Source organism: Cupressus sempervirens, chromosome 9 (assembly GCF_028749045.1).
Source record: "Cupressus sempervirens isolate cs-2001-9-10 chromosome 9, ASM2874904v1, whole genome shotgun sequence".
In the NCBI taxonomy this organism is placed as follows: Eukaryota; Viridiplantae; Streptophyta; class Pinopsida; order Cupressales; family Cupressaceae; genus Cupressus; species Cupressus sempervirens.
Window position 1 is genome coordinate 637,737,622 of NC_143126.1, and position 16,065 is coordinate 637,753,686.

Below are 16,065 nucleotides of genomic sequence, written 5' to 3' on the forward strand. Positions count from 1 at the left end.
ACTATTATTTTCAATGTTTTGAAATGTATTTAATTTATGTATTTATTACAATGTTGAATGATTAGATTAGATGTAAATTCATTGTTTAAACATGTAATTTTACAAATAAATATAACCTCAACCTAAATTCATTGTTTAAATTATAATCTTGACCTAACCAAATAAATAAAACCCTAAACATATATAACTAAGTACTTAATCACATAACAGCCCGCCAAGGGATCCAAACAAAAAACTTCTAGTATTTAAAATGATTTTACTTAAATTGTATTGTATTTTGTTTCATGGATCGAAAATGGATGATGTAAACTATTTTATAAATGTATATTCTTTCAGCCTTTCATACCCTATGACATGAACAGTGGATGATTGTGCATTCTGAATTAATTTGCCAAGTGGCATTCGAAACAAATGTATATAAATTATTTAAATGGATTGAACTAAAGTAGTTAATATTCTTTCATGTGGATGTGTTATTTATTTTACTTTTACTACTTATAATTATTTAAAAATGAAATGTAAATGTGCTCATTAAGGAATGCAAACTCTTATGTTTTTTATAAATGTAAATTATTGTATGTATGCTATTGCTTGCTTAGTAAAACTTTTGATTAGTTCTTTGGATCCCTTGGCTGGGCGTCATTTAGGATTAACTATAATGTCAATTTGTAATGAATTTAACTCTAATCATAACCCTTACTATCATCTTAACCTTAATCTTAATTTGTTAAAACCTACACCAGGCAATATATAAATAATTAAATAACTTTCCTATATTACCTTGAGTACTAAATTTTATAAATGTCAAACCCTAACATTGCAACCTTATTTATGATTTAAACTAAATTATCCTAGAGGAGCATCATAGCTACATCTACATGTCATGTACATGTAAATCTAAAAACATTTGTACACATATCTAATTACATCATTTATTGCATAGGAAGGATTTAAAATTTTCATTATATATATTATTCATGCATATCATATAAAAAGAATCATATAGAGATGTGTCATTTATGACATGTCCATCATAGATAATCAAGAAGGGTACTTAGGTAAAAAAAAAAATATTTAACACTAGATATTATAAGAAAAGAAAAACACCATATATAGGAGCATCTCATGTACATAAACTAAAAAAAATTACCATGACACATGTAATGAGATCAAATAATATTTGTAAGATTCATCTCATATAAGTTATCAACATGTATAGGGGTGATATAATCAAAATATCAAAAAATGAGTGATATCAAAGCATTATATCTTAATATTTAACACTAAAATAAACTAACCCCTAGGTTAACCCTAAACCAAATTGAATATATCAAACTAGATTGAAAAGTAACCTTGGCCCTTAACTAATTAATATTATACTTATAAACCAAATTGAATTAAACCATGATCATAAACCTAATTGTATATCCCAACTTAACAGTAGAAACCTTGAATTTAACCTTAAATCCTTTCCCCAACCATTAACCAAATTGAATCGTTACCCTAAGATTGAACCAAGTTAAACGTTGACCTTAAGACTAAACCAAATCACCTTAAACTAGAACTCAATAATATATTGAACACTTTAAAACAAAATTCAAACCTAACTTTTTTGAATTAATGTTAGTTTTTAATCTAAAAGCTCTAACTATAATTCTATATCTAAAACCAAATTTAGCACTTTAAAACTTAATTCAATTTATTAACTCTTGTCCTAATTGAAACCTAAGCATGTAAACCTAATCAAACAGTACAAACTAAATTGAACCCTAATCCTAAAACTAATTAAACATTGATATCAAGGTCTCAAAATGATACATCATAAAAAAATTAGAAGAGACTTGAACGAATCAAGCATCTAATTAAGTAACTCTCCCTCGCCATCAAGAGGTGGAGGTGTCCACATCAGTGCGAGTAGGAGCCCGAACTACGCCCTTGGATGCCTAAGAATATATCTAAAGAAGTGAATAACTTGTCTTTCCATTAGATGCCTAAACCTTTATATCCTAAGTGAGTATTCATCATGTAATATCTAATTAGGAGGGTATTGAAGCACTCTAACAGCCCAATCCCTAACTATATAATTGTGTTAGGGTGAACTAATTTCTATTTATCTTGGGTTGGAAGTGCCTAAAAGTTTTTTTTGGAGACTAGAGATTCCCCTATTTGTTTCCTATTTTCTTGTATGGGTAGCCTAAATTTTTATTGCCTTTGCAAAATGGAAGGCTACATAAAAAAAATTGCCTTATTCTATAAAAAGAAATAACCACCCCCTAGTGATATATATAGTAAGATCTTTTTCCTAATTTTACTATCAATTTTTTTGGTTAGAAGATGATGATAGTTCAAAATGATTCAGAAGATAGGGATAAAATGAGAACCATCATTCCTAGAATGAAGATGCATTATTCCAAGTGATAAACCCATTTCTATCATAAATCAGCTCCTCCATCCAAAAAATTAGTAATGAGAAATCCCTATGTCATGTAATCAATGGAGGGCTCATAAAATTGATCAAGTGATCAACAAAGGGCTCATAAAATCCCTAGGTCAAGTAATCAAATGATCCCCAAGGGGAGATAAGAATCTCATTAAAAATTAGAGATAGGACACTCCTAAATACATATCATACAAAATTATTTCCAAGGTCTTAGCCTCTAGACTAGAAGATATCCTACCCAAGATCATTAACCCTACACAAAAGTGTTTTGTTAAGGATATTTATGCATATTGGAGAACTTGATAACCTATTGGAAGACTTTGGATTGAGAAACATTTCAAAGATAGAGTGTAGGCATTCTCAAGTAATTGATTATGAAAATGTCTACAAAAGGGTGGAATGGAGTTTCACTATGATGATGTTGCAAGCCCTCCATTCAATATTATGTCAAATGGTGTCCTCTCTTATGATTGGTGTTAGGGTTTTAGTAAAGAAATTAATGGGGTTAGATCATAATTTTTAGGACTCTCTAGATCAATTATGAAAGGGTGTCCTCTTGCATCCTCTTTATTTTTTATTGTTGAACATTGACTCATTACATTATCTCCTTAGAGATAACCAGTTGTCTCTAAAAGTTAGAGGATATACTCTCCAAATAATTAATAAGTATCTAACGTACATAGTTTGTTGATTTAATATTTGTATTCTTTTTAGGCTAGAAGAGTGCAACACGAGTCATTTAATGATCAAATTGGACCTATTTTCTTTGTATCGGGTAGTAAGATTTATGTCTCTACATCTATCTTATTGGGGCTAAATATTGAGTCCCCTACCTTGTGTAGTAAATATGGTATTGGATGGAGATTTCATAATTAAGTGGTTAGGTACCTAGGGATTCCATTTGTAGTAAGTTACCCTAACATATAAATGAAATGTATCTTTATATCAACAAGAAAATATTTGGAAAACTCAATAACTGGAACTATAATTATCTCACTTTGGTTGGTAGAATTCAAGTATGTTAAAAGATTCTCTCCTCATATTGGGTGTAAGTTTCTCTTCTTCCTGCTCATTTTATTTAAATCAGTTTGGTCTTCTATATAAATCTATTAGGATCATTTTGTGGATAGCCAAGGGATTACTCTAGCAATAAAATGGATAGCCAAAGCTTCATAAGGTAATGAATTATGGATTATGATTAGAATTAGGATTATTATATGGTTAGGGATAGGGTTCACATGTATTAGTTTATTACCTGACATGATCTACACTTATAGTTTGCATTAAAAAGTAGGTAATAGTTAGGATTCAAACTACAATCATAAATATTTTTTAATCAAATCATAATTCTATCTCTAAGCTTTCATTAGATAATTGTAACCTTAACTCTCATCCTAACGCCATCTATTATATATCCTATAAACAATAGGACCATAATAAATATCCAAAACCTAAATATAATTCTAACTAAAACCATAATCTTGAGTAAGCTTCCTAACATTAAAGGACCATAATCATTATAATAATATTAAGTTTAGCCATCATGAAAACTGTTAACATAACAAAATTGTAAACCATAACCTTGTCATAATCTTAACTTTTTTTCATCCTGAGATGAACATGTATTATCCATAAAGAGTTCATACAATCCCCCAATGTCACAAAATAAGTGTACATGAAAGAAAAATTAGCTTGGTGGCTCCTATTTTAAGAAAAGAAACCTTGAACTAACCTAGATATATTTTTTTGGACTATTATTTTATGATTAGACTTAAAAATTTGGTATTTAATGTATAATTTGACTTAAGTGTTTAACTTTATTTATTTAATTGATATGATTTTAATAAAGATGTGTGCATTTATATAGATCTAGTTGATAAATTTTAGATTTAAATTTTATTAAATAGTAATTTTGTCATGTTTTATGTTGTGATGTATTTTTGTCATGTTTTATGTTTTATGTTCTTTAAACATATATGCAGATTATATCTGATGGACCCACCGCCACCCCCTCCCCTTCCCATACCCCCACCTCTACCCCCTCCATCTCCACCTCCACCTCCACCTCCACCCACACCTCCACCACCCACCGTAGATGAGCTTTGTGAGACCATGAGGCATAACCTCAATGACCTCATGCATGATATATAGAGGCTATTCGACATGAGAGGCACCCCCCCCCCCCCCCTCACCTACTACATCTTGCAGATAGCATGCAAGGCGTGGTTGAATCCATCCATCATTTTCATTTAAACATTGATTCATTTAGATTGTCGAGGGAAAGCATGCATGCCTTCTACTCTAACAGCTTATCATACAGAGAGGTTTATAACCTACATATAGGTAAAGGGAATTTTCAACATTGTTTTGTAAACCCTAAGACAAGTGAAGTAATTAGTGATAAGAAGCCTCACATTTCCATTAGGTGGTGTACACATCCACGTATAGTAGCACATTTTTGGGAGTTGTGGTGGATGGTATTTGACCATCCACCACATGCTAACCATGAGGTGCCCATGTAATTCCTTAGGAATTTATGGGTTGAGTTTGAGTTGGGTTTGAAACCCAACTATTTTGATATGAAAGCATTTCAGGGGGTTGGTAGAGGGATGCCTTAGGATAGGCTTGGGGCAAAGCTGAGTGATAGAACAAGAAACCACAAGTGAGCTGAGCCCCTTATACCTCTTCCTGCGCCTGTTGTGCTTGTTCCTCACCATCATCAAGCAGTTTCATCTGCTTTTACCCATTTGAGTGCCCTTTCGGGCAATTTAGTATAGCAGTGGACGCAAGTGGTACATGCTCCTCCACTTGGACATGGTTGTACTAGCTATGGAGGCATATGCACAGGCCCCTAGAGCAATCCTGGTGTAGCACACGATGGCCATTATGCTGAGGGTGCAGATTTTGATGATGATGTATACATTGCTCGTGGTGATGGTAGTGATGAGATAGACGTGTCATCATTTGTTGACCTCATGCAGTAGGGAGAGCCTGGAGAGAGTCAAGAGCAGTAGGTAAAATTTTAATTTTAATATAAATATAAAGTACACATAATTATTTACTTTCTACATATATGTGTAATTGTATTAACTATATTAATTTGTACTTTTCAAATAACAGAGGATGGATGATATTGTTCCTCCTAGGAGGCAGTATAGTCTTTTTCATAGACCTACAGATGTTGGCGTCCCTTATACGATATGTACTTTGAATTACACTGTAAAAATGTACATTCAAATTTGAATTTAATAACATGTGCTCATATGTTCTTTTTATTTGATTTTGTAGGGATTGTCTGCATCTACATAGATTGATGTTAGTACAAGTCCTACTCCAGTTACCACTGAGGCACAGCCTCAAATACATGCGGTATGAACTTTTGACTGAAGAAAAATAATTTATATTATTTTTATGTATGTACATTATTATTAACTTATAATCTGAACAATTTTGACTCACATGCATATATATTTTATGTGTTTTGATTTTATGAATAGGAGCCATATCATACTCATCCATACAGGCCTCGATATAGTCTATTTTTGACTCCATCTTATGATTATCGTGCTAGCATACCTGTAGACACATCTGTGACATTGGCTACCACTCAGGTATGATAGATATATTATATATACATGTTAAATTTATAGTGTATAAAAAATTTAGCGTACAAATTATGTACTTTATAACTATTCACGTATATTTAATTTTGACTAAATGTTTATGTATCCATAATTTTAGGACCACATCACCACGAGTGTTGCTAAGAGCATAGGACTTAGCCAGATGGAGGTACCCACATCATCATTTGAGGTAAGTATTGCAATTTATGTACATAATGTATAGTTCATTATGCTCTAAAATCAAATTTAAAAAATGTATGTATTGTAAATTACAGGACCTCACCACTATTGCATTTGGTAGTTTTGACAGTGCACCTCCTCTCGTTACTAAGGGACACCCATCTCATGTGGTATAATTTATTTTATTATATAGTGAATATTTAATTTATTTGCAAGCTAGATTTTGAGACCCATTTCAATTAAGCATGTACATGATGAGACACGCTTCATGTTACACAGGGTGATACATCTACCTCATAGGGTGTCCAACATGACGAGACAGTTCATATTACACATGATGATCCATCTGAATCCTCTTCGCATGGAGTAAAGAGGACATTCGATCAAATAGATTAGGTCTTGTTGGCACCTATAGATTGTGTTTTTATGATGTATATTATTTATGATATATACACTTTGTGTTAGGATAGTTAAAAATGTATGTTAGACCATGTATTTTTTCACTTCATAGATCATGTTATGATGTATGTTAGATCATGTACTATTTTTTTATGACTTCTTATCATGCTTGTGTACTAGTATATATTATTATGTTTCACCATGTTTTAATTATATTCAAACCATTTTCTTTATTCTAACATATTTTATTCATGAACATATGACACATTTTGTAAGTATATATGCAAGATGAACAATAATTTTAACTATCTATAGAGCATTATTGGATAAATATCACATCAAATTTATGCATTGAGATTCATAAAAATAAAATTGACCTACTAGATTAAAAAATGTATTGATAACATACCTATCAATGTATCATAAGTGATCTTAATGTGTTTTTTGGTAATGTAAGACTCATTATCACCTAATAAGACCTATTATGTGGTAGTAAACATATGAATATCTATCATAACCTATAACAGACATAATGACCTATTAGGACTCCAATGTCCCCTTAAGACACACATGTATGGATAATGTACCTAACAATGTATCATAAGTGATCTTAATGTGTTGTTTGGTAATGTAATATATAATCAATACAATGAATACAATGAGTAATGATCTTTAAATTATCATGTGCAAGTGACTTGTTTTTAATATTACAATCAATAGTAATTTGAAACTTCAAACAAACATTAATTTAAACATGCTTGAATGTAAAAGTAATGGAACAAAATAGGAGGTCATTACTTAAATTGACAATTAATTTATAATTTATCAAGTGCATACCTTTAACTTTCAAATAGAAGTAAACTCTCATTTTTGAATTAGTTTGTACAACATATTTCACAATATATGTAAGACAATGTCAATGATATATTTATAGTTCAGTGAACTTATTTGAAACATAAAATTGGTTCAACACATCTCTTCAAATGAGGTTCTATAAAATAAAAATGTAAAACGAAAACACACATGTTAACAAACACATAAATCAATATTCAAGGTATCTAAACTATGTAAATATATGTGTAATTTGTATGTACTTACTATGTGAAATTGCACAAGATGTTGATGTTCGATCCACTTTAACATTTAAATTTGCATAAATTGTAATTGAGACCTGAATAAGAGGTATATAAGTTCTCTAAGTTGGTATTGACAACAAAAACATACATGTAATTAAATTATATAAGTACATATATATAAAAATAATACAATAATGAAAAAACTTACATGTGTTTGATTTAAATGTAGTCATCCCACTGTACCATTTGCATCCTCTCTCTTTTGCAATGCATCTATGATTGTCTCATGCTCGTCCATTGAAATTATCCATAATATCTTATTGGCGGGTCTCCCTTTGTATCTTTCTAATTTGATATTTGTTGCTACAACCAAATGAGAATAGTGTAAAATCATCTTTTCAATTTGGTAGTCTTCAAATGCTAGAAAACCATTTCTTCTTGTTAGGTATCTACGTAGCCAGGTGCCAGCTACAACGATAGACCCAATTGGATACTTAAAACCATCATCGTCTATTTGATGACATGTCAATTTTTTCTTAGGTTCCACACATCTAGCTAGCCAATACTCAGTCTGTTCATCATTATCACTAGGTGCAATAACAGCATAAACATGTCCTACAAGATAAGATAAAGTATAGAAACACTTTAATCACATGAGTGTACATATGAAAATTATATAAATTGAAGCATGAGATTGCAAAAAAATCTAATTAAATTGTGCATACCAGGTTCTATGAGGTCTGAAATACGATCATAGTCTTCTGATGCAAAAGTAACATTCTGGCCTTCATTTACTATATCATCTTCAAAATGTGTGTCAATAGGTGCTAATGATCTTTGTTTCCAATCTTCAACCCATTCTATATTCTCACATTCTTCCCATTCACCTACAAGACACAATTGACAAAAACAAGCAAGCTCCCTAGTCCATATAGTCCAAGTGTTAGAATCGAAACTCCTAAATGAATGCCATTTAGCTGACCCACTAATTGTATCACAATCATATCTTGAAGGGATATTATTTTCTTCAACTAGGTAGAAGAAATGTTTGATTGTAGAGTTCTAACTTGATCCCATGTATAAATATTTGTTACACCATTCGACAAGCTCATGTGCATTTTTGAATTTATCTTTTTCCTCAAATTTTAATTCCTCTCTACTAAGGGCTCTCTTCACACATGCACTAGCACCATCATGTTCTCCTTTACCATGTCCAGCCTCAAAAAAACTCCACACATGTTGGATGTTAGTTTGCCTATGTATGTTACTCAACCAATACAACATTCTAGCATTCTTGAATTGTCCTATACAATTATCTGACCATATCCAATGTTGTGTCATTTGAATTTGTCTCTCTTTTAAATTATCATAAAAGACCTTGAAACAATATTGGACAAACTCAGATGAATGGAGTTTATTATCACTTAAATAAAAATGGTACTCTCTCAATATTTTTCGATCCTCCTCTGTACTATTAGGTGCATGCCTATAAACTATATGAACATAAATTGTTACTTGCACTAAATTGTAATATTGCGGTTGTACCTCTTCTTGCGGTGCAAGCATGTAGTCCTCTACAAAGTCAACAACTGAAAGTATAGTACCAATTGGAAATGTATTCTTACATATGCGAAATTGTCCATCATACATATGCGAAATTGTCCATCAAGCCATCTAGAATATTGAGAGTGTTTAACATATTTTGGTATGATCACACTCTTAAACTCATCCATCAATGCATGACAACTAACTTTATCTGTAACTAGATCACACCTTCTTCCAATCTTCCCATCCTTCAATGGATATTCAATAGTTTTGAATCTTTTTACCTCAACTAATTGTTGTCCAAATGTAGTCAAAGCATTTTCATGCAAACATTCATCTAACAAAGAAAGATTTCCGCACATATCACATGTACTAGAAAGACATGCATTGAAAAGAAAGTATTGATCACTAGGTGGCTTACAAAACAAACCTGATATGAAATCTTTTATAGTTTGAGGTGGTATTTTTATACCACATTATTGCAACATTTCTTTACTATGCATGGTACCACGTATAGATCAAAATACATCATAATGGTAACGAAATTGAATATGAATTTTACAACAACATGTGATTCTTTCCTTGTTAATCCTTACATACCATAGTTTACACTTTTCAAAAGATCTTTGACTAATGGTAATATTTAATACCTTACCATCTACAAATTTTTTAAACAATTCAATTTGAGTCATGTCCAAAAGGTGTTTAGGATGTGGATCACATATTTTTTACCCAATTCCCAATTTAAGAACATCTCTTGAATTAGGTGATACTCTTGTATTATCATGCCAAAAATTTTCAATCAAACTTTTGATTTCACTAGTAAGTTTCATATCACATATCGGGAGTCTACCACTAGAAGTCCATAAAATATTTGTTGGATCACATTCAAATTTAACCCTTGTCTTTACAGCTCTTTCTAAAGTCTTACGATTCACATTAAGATATCCACTTATGTTGCTAATCAATCTTTTGTCAGATGTTGATTTGTTAACTAAAGTTGTTGTTATTGCTCGTTGTGTTGCGTTCTTATATTTACACTGACTTCTCTTTCTGATAACATCAAAGGCACTAGCAACACTGGATGCAACTTGTTTTAAACACTCATTTTTATTCTTGATTTTTGCATACATGCCCAACCTTCTCATTACTTTTCACATTTTAGACATTTTAATTAGTTGCAACATTAGCTGACATTGAAACCCAAATTTCTTATTATAAAAAAAATGCCTATACAATATATTAGCATGTGTCCTAATTTTCCTCCATGAAACCAATCCCTCAAGATTATCTAACACATCATTAGGAATATGAAAATTATGTTCAGACACTTTACTATCATCCTGACATGTTTGTTCAGTAGTTGGTGTTTCTATGTCTACATTCATGCAATTTTTATTTTCAGACACTTTACTATTTTCACTGTTATTTGGGATTTGAATATCATTTTCAAATTTTCTTGGTATTTCTTTCAGGGCAGGTATTTCAATTGGAGTGTTTTGTGCATGATTGTTTGACAATTGCTTCTCATGAAGAAAATCTAAATCATTTAAATTGTAACCTGCTTCTAAAAAATCACCAATTTCATCACAAGAGAAAATTTGAGGGTTTGGAGACACACCTATATTGAATGCATGATTAGAATGTGCACCTGAATTTTCTTGTATTGGGTTCTCTTCTTTGACCTCTTCATCCATCGTGGTATCCTCAATGTCTTTCTCCTTTGAAACATTGTTCAAGTCTCTAATTCTCTATCTTCTCTCTTGTTGATGTTGTGCTTCATTCTCTTTATTTGCTGCAATCTCCTCATTTGTCAGAACTTTTGCTTTCTTCTTTCTTTGTTGTTTTGATCCCATGTCTACACCAATTTTGAATTTGAATCAATAGCTTACAAATTGTATAAGAGGACAAGAAAACAAAATAAGCATGACAGAATTTGGTGTTGCAGATCAAAACTGTTATTCAATCATTTCAATCATTGAAATTGGGTCAGTGGGGTAGCTTTTGGGGCCCAACGAGTACATTAGAAATGGGTACCCGATTGCTTGAAAATCGGGCACCCGATTCTTTAGAAATCGGGTACCCGTTTATAAATCAGGTACCCAATTTTAAAAAGAATCAGGTACCCAATTTTCAAACAGTCAGGTACAACGATTTAGAGCAATCGAGCACCCAATTGTTTAATTACAAATTGAGTGCTTGATTCTTGAGACATGAACGGGAATTTGGTATGGCTCCCAACTTTTGCATGGGGTTTTGCCTTGGGGAAAGGCATGGCATAGGCTTGGTCCCACCAAGCCATGCCTTTATGATCCTTTTTTTTTCTAAGGCATTTAATAGACAATTTCTGGTATTGTTGTATTTTTTTTATAGTCATTCCCATTGAATTTTTTGACAAGACAAAACTTAATTATAGGTCTTACTGTTCTGATTTCAAAAATGTAAATTTTATAGTGTTATTAGTTTATTTTCTATTTTTCCATTATTTATTAATCAAAACTATCTCCTAAACATTGAAAAGTGGCATTCACTAAAACTTTAATAACTTTTTTATTTTATAATTTTTCTTAAATTAATTTATATGTCATCAATCTACATACAATTCTTTTGATGTTAAAAAAAAAAATTGAAAAAAATAAGATTTTGATCAAATTATGTGGTTTGTACATGAGAGGTTTTAAAATTTACCTTTATAACCAATTAATAATTAATAATAATAAAATTAAGAAAAAATATTGTCATCAATATTAGGTGTATTAGGTAACTCCCTTTAAAAGGATTTGTGAAAATTTATTTATTTGTGTCAAATTATGGTGTTCGTACACAAGCATGATATGGTCCTGAAATGGGCATTTTGAAAAAGTGGTTTTTAAAGATCCATACCAAAAAAGTAAGCTATCATATGGGTACACAAATAAATTATATATTCAAAAGCTAGATTTCAAACACTAAAAATTTTATTGCTGAAGTTTTCAAATATTCAATCTCTAAATACCTCAAATTTTGACATCGATTGACAAAAAATTTCAAAAACAGGAAAAACACTTCCACTTTTTGGCCAAAAGTGAGACCCAGCTTCTTACACTGACCCCTATCCAACATCTACTTCTCTTTCAAAAAATAGTTCCTTGGGATCTCACCATTCCTTAATTGCACCAATATCTTCTATAATCTAAAAGATATTCGTACATAAGCTCACACAACATGTAACATAGCTCGATGACCACATATCACACTTCCTTTATATTAATTCCTAAACCAAATTATTGAGTCAGCCTTGAACCTTTCCCAATTTTCAATAATAATATAGGGCCACATTAATGATTACATTAACATGTTACATTACAATATTATATCTTTTCACAATTATAAGCAATCTATCAGGTCACGATCTTCATAACTTTCCACTTGGTGATCAACTGAATGTACATGATTATTAAAAACATATTCAACGTGTCTTCAACCTCTATCGAGTTTTTCTCAACTATATTCCATCTCTAGTATGAGATACAATCTATTTAATAAAACCCACTTTCCAAAAATGATGTCTAAAAGTTGCTTTCATCAAATCCATCATAAGTCTATTTAGCCTTCATATTTCCGCATATATGATCTTAACTATAGCATCTAGACATAATATATAATATTATTTCATGTATACATAAGCTAATATTTAATCCTCAAACTGTGTGAAGCCAAAATCTATCTATTTCTATACTAGTCTTCAAAATGAATTACCAGTATGTTGACATTAATGAAAAATTCTATCATGAATGCAACACACAACCTCTAAATCATGTTTGCAACATTGTTAGGATACTCCCCTATAGGAATACCATCAAAATTCATGATAACAAGCATATGGAAAAGTATGTCAAGGGAATGAGGGTTACAATCCAATCCAGTCAAAGAATCTTACATAATCAAGAGACGATGGCAAGGTGAGCATTGTTGGAGTGTCTTTTATGATTTTTATGGAGGCCAAAGCTATGGCCATAGATCTATTACTTGAAGGAAATACAATGCTTAGAAACTCCAAGAGACACAATAAGCCCAATTTGAAGTCATTTTTTGGCCATGAAGAGAGTATCCCAAGGTTGAAAAATAGTTTCAATAGGCATGAGCTACTTTGCAAGTGGAAATACATGGCTATGGTTCTCATCAAATTCATAATGTTAGAAGGTATGTTTAAGAGGTTCCACTCTAATATTTTCCTTATGTTAAATCTACCTAGTTCTATGTTCAAAGTGAAAACAGAGGGTGGTTTACCCATTAATTAAGGGTTTACTCTACCTCTTTAACTTTTAGCTCATGCTAACTCCCTAGCTTGGCCCTAGCCCATTTCTTGTGATATACAATTAAATAAGCCTATGTTTACCCATATTTTCTATATGACCAAAATCCCTGGTCCTTTTTTTTGGTCTACTAGAGTCAACTCTCTAAGGAAAGAAAAATGGGAAGCCATAGTTGTGTTAGAGGACTCTTCTTCTTGTTGGTTGACTAAGATAGATTAGACTCTCAAAGGTACTACTAAAACTTCCCTATACCAACCTATTAATCCCTCTTCCCTTGTTTTAACTCCTAATGGTTACTTACATGATCCAATCATCCCCCAAAAAATAATGCAACCCACATCAATAATGAATGACTCTATAAAAGGAACAAAAAACCTAAGATTACACTAAGGACAACTACCATGAAATGGAAAACAATTCGTTATGGACAATAATCCACTATATTATGAACTAATTAATAGCATATTTGATATGCAAATCTAGTACATCAACTCTTCATCTAAAAAGATTACACGTCTCAAAAGATTACACTCATGCCTCTTCTTATTATCTCTTACACTCAAAAGATTACACCTCTAAATATCATACCCTAATTTCCCCCTCATTCACTTCCATTTCCATAAATGATTTGATCATTATATAAATATTATCAAAATAAACAAGGTCGTCCTATCATGATCTTAATTTAAAAAATTAATTACAATAATCAACATTATCCAAGATATGTCAATCAAGACATATCCAGGACCCAAACAAATAATCTCCAACACATCATGATCCACCAATCATGCTCAAGATACAAACAAGATAACTAACCAAGTTAGCCAAGAATAATCAAACACACTTAGAGAAATATTTTGAATCCAATCACATAAATTATAAATGTAATCCCTAACCAAGAATAGGACACAATTAATCTAAACATAGAGAGATGTCATGAAATACCACATCAGAAAAAATAAAATCTATGCCTCATAATTCACCACCAACTCTGCACTATTCATCATGGACATCAAATAGCAATATCTTCATTAAATAAGAATAACTTGCACATCTTTAAATCATGAAGCATTCCAACTAAGGATACATATCCAATTACTCAAAACTCCATTAGGTTAAAACCATTAAATATTGCATAACCAATACACATTGAATCAAACTCTGCAACACTATCACTACCATACTAACTAGTTTATGATCATCAAATTACTTTCTCAATCATCGTATTAACTTCTACAATCCAATAATGGTCATCTATAAATACCCATACAACTATTTGAATTTGTGCTCCATCTGATACATAATAGCAAGATCGTACTAATCCAATCTCTCCAATAAATAAACTATCAACAATGTCACAAAAATAAATATGTTGATGTTAATAATAAAAAATTTATTTTGAAACATATAATAATATCTCCTACAATAACCCAAACAATATCCTAAGATGTTATGTATCCTATAATTCACTAATACATGTACGAGGATACCTTAGAATCCCTTAGGACATCAAGTACTCATGAAGACATCTTAGGAACCATTAATGTATGTTAGGTCCTTTTAGGATAGACTAACCCTTCCCAGGACCTATTAGTGTATCCTAGACAAATTTGGATTTCTTAAGACATGTAGAACCCCTTAGGACCCATTAAGAGTCCTATGCACACTTAATGTATCCTATGACACATTAACACATGCACCAAGAGATCTTAAGACCCCTTAGGACATCAAAGACCCCTCAAGAATTCCTAGGACCTATGAATGTATCTCATGCCCTTTAGGAAAAATTAATACTTTCTAGGATCTTTAAGTTCCTATTGAGCCATGTAGGATCCTTTATGACTTCCAATACTCATTAATGTATTGCAAGATTTTCTAAGACCCATAAATGTATCCCAATGTCTATTGACATACCCTATGACCACTTAACACCCACCAAGATATCGTAAGACCCATTAATGCATATAAAAACCCCTTAGCACCTCTCAAGATACTTAAGATCCCTCAATACATCCTCTTACCCATTATTATTCATAGGACCCCTTAGGAGCAATTAAACACAAAGAATCCCTTAAGATATTATACAACAAATTAGTTTAATTATGTATCTTAAGGCCCCTTAGAACTGCTTATGATATTTATGACCCCTTAAATATTTGTAGGACCCTTTGATGTATCCCAGGACCTCTAAAATGCATTAAAATATCTAGGACCTCTTAAAACATCTAGGGCCCCTTAATGTATCTTATGGTGTATTTTGACCCATCAATGTGTCCTAGGACTCATTCACACTCATTAATGTATCTTAAGATCCCCTATAACCTGTCAATGCATATTAAGACCCACTAATATGTCCCATGACCCATTATACATATGATGATTTCTTAAGACCACTTAAGACACTTAGGACACCTTTAGATATGCTAGGAATATCTTCACTCATTTATCGCCCCCTAATTATCCCTTATATCTTACTCTTTCCCCTTCCATCATCTCACAATCCCATA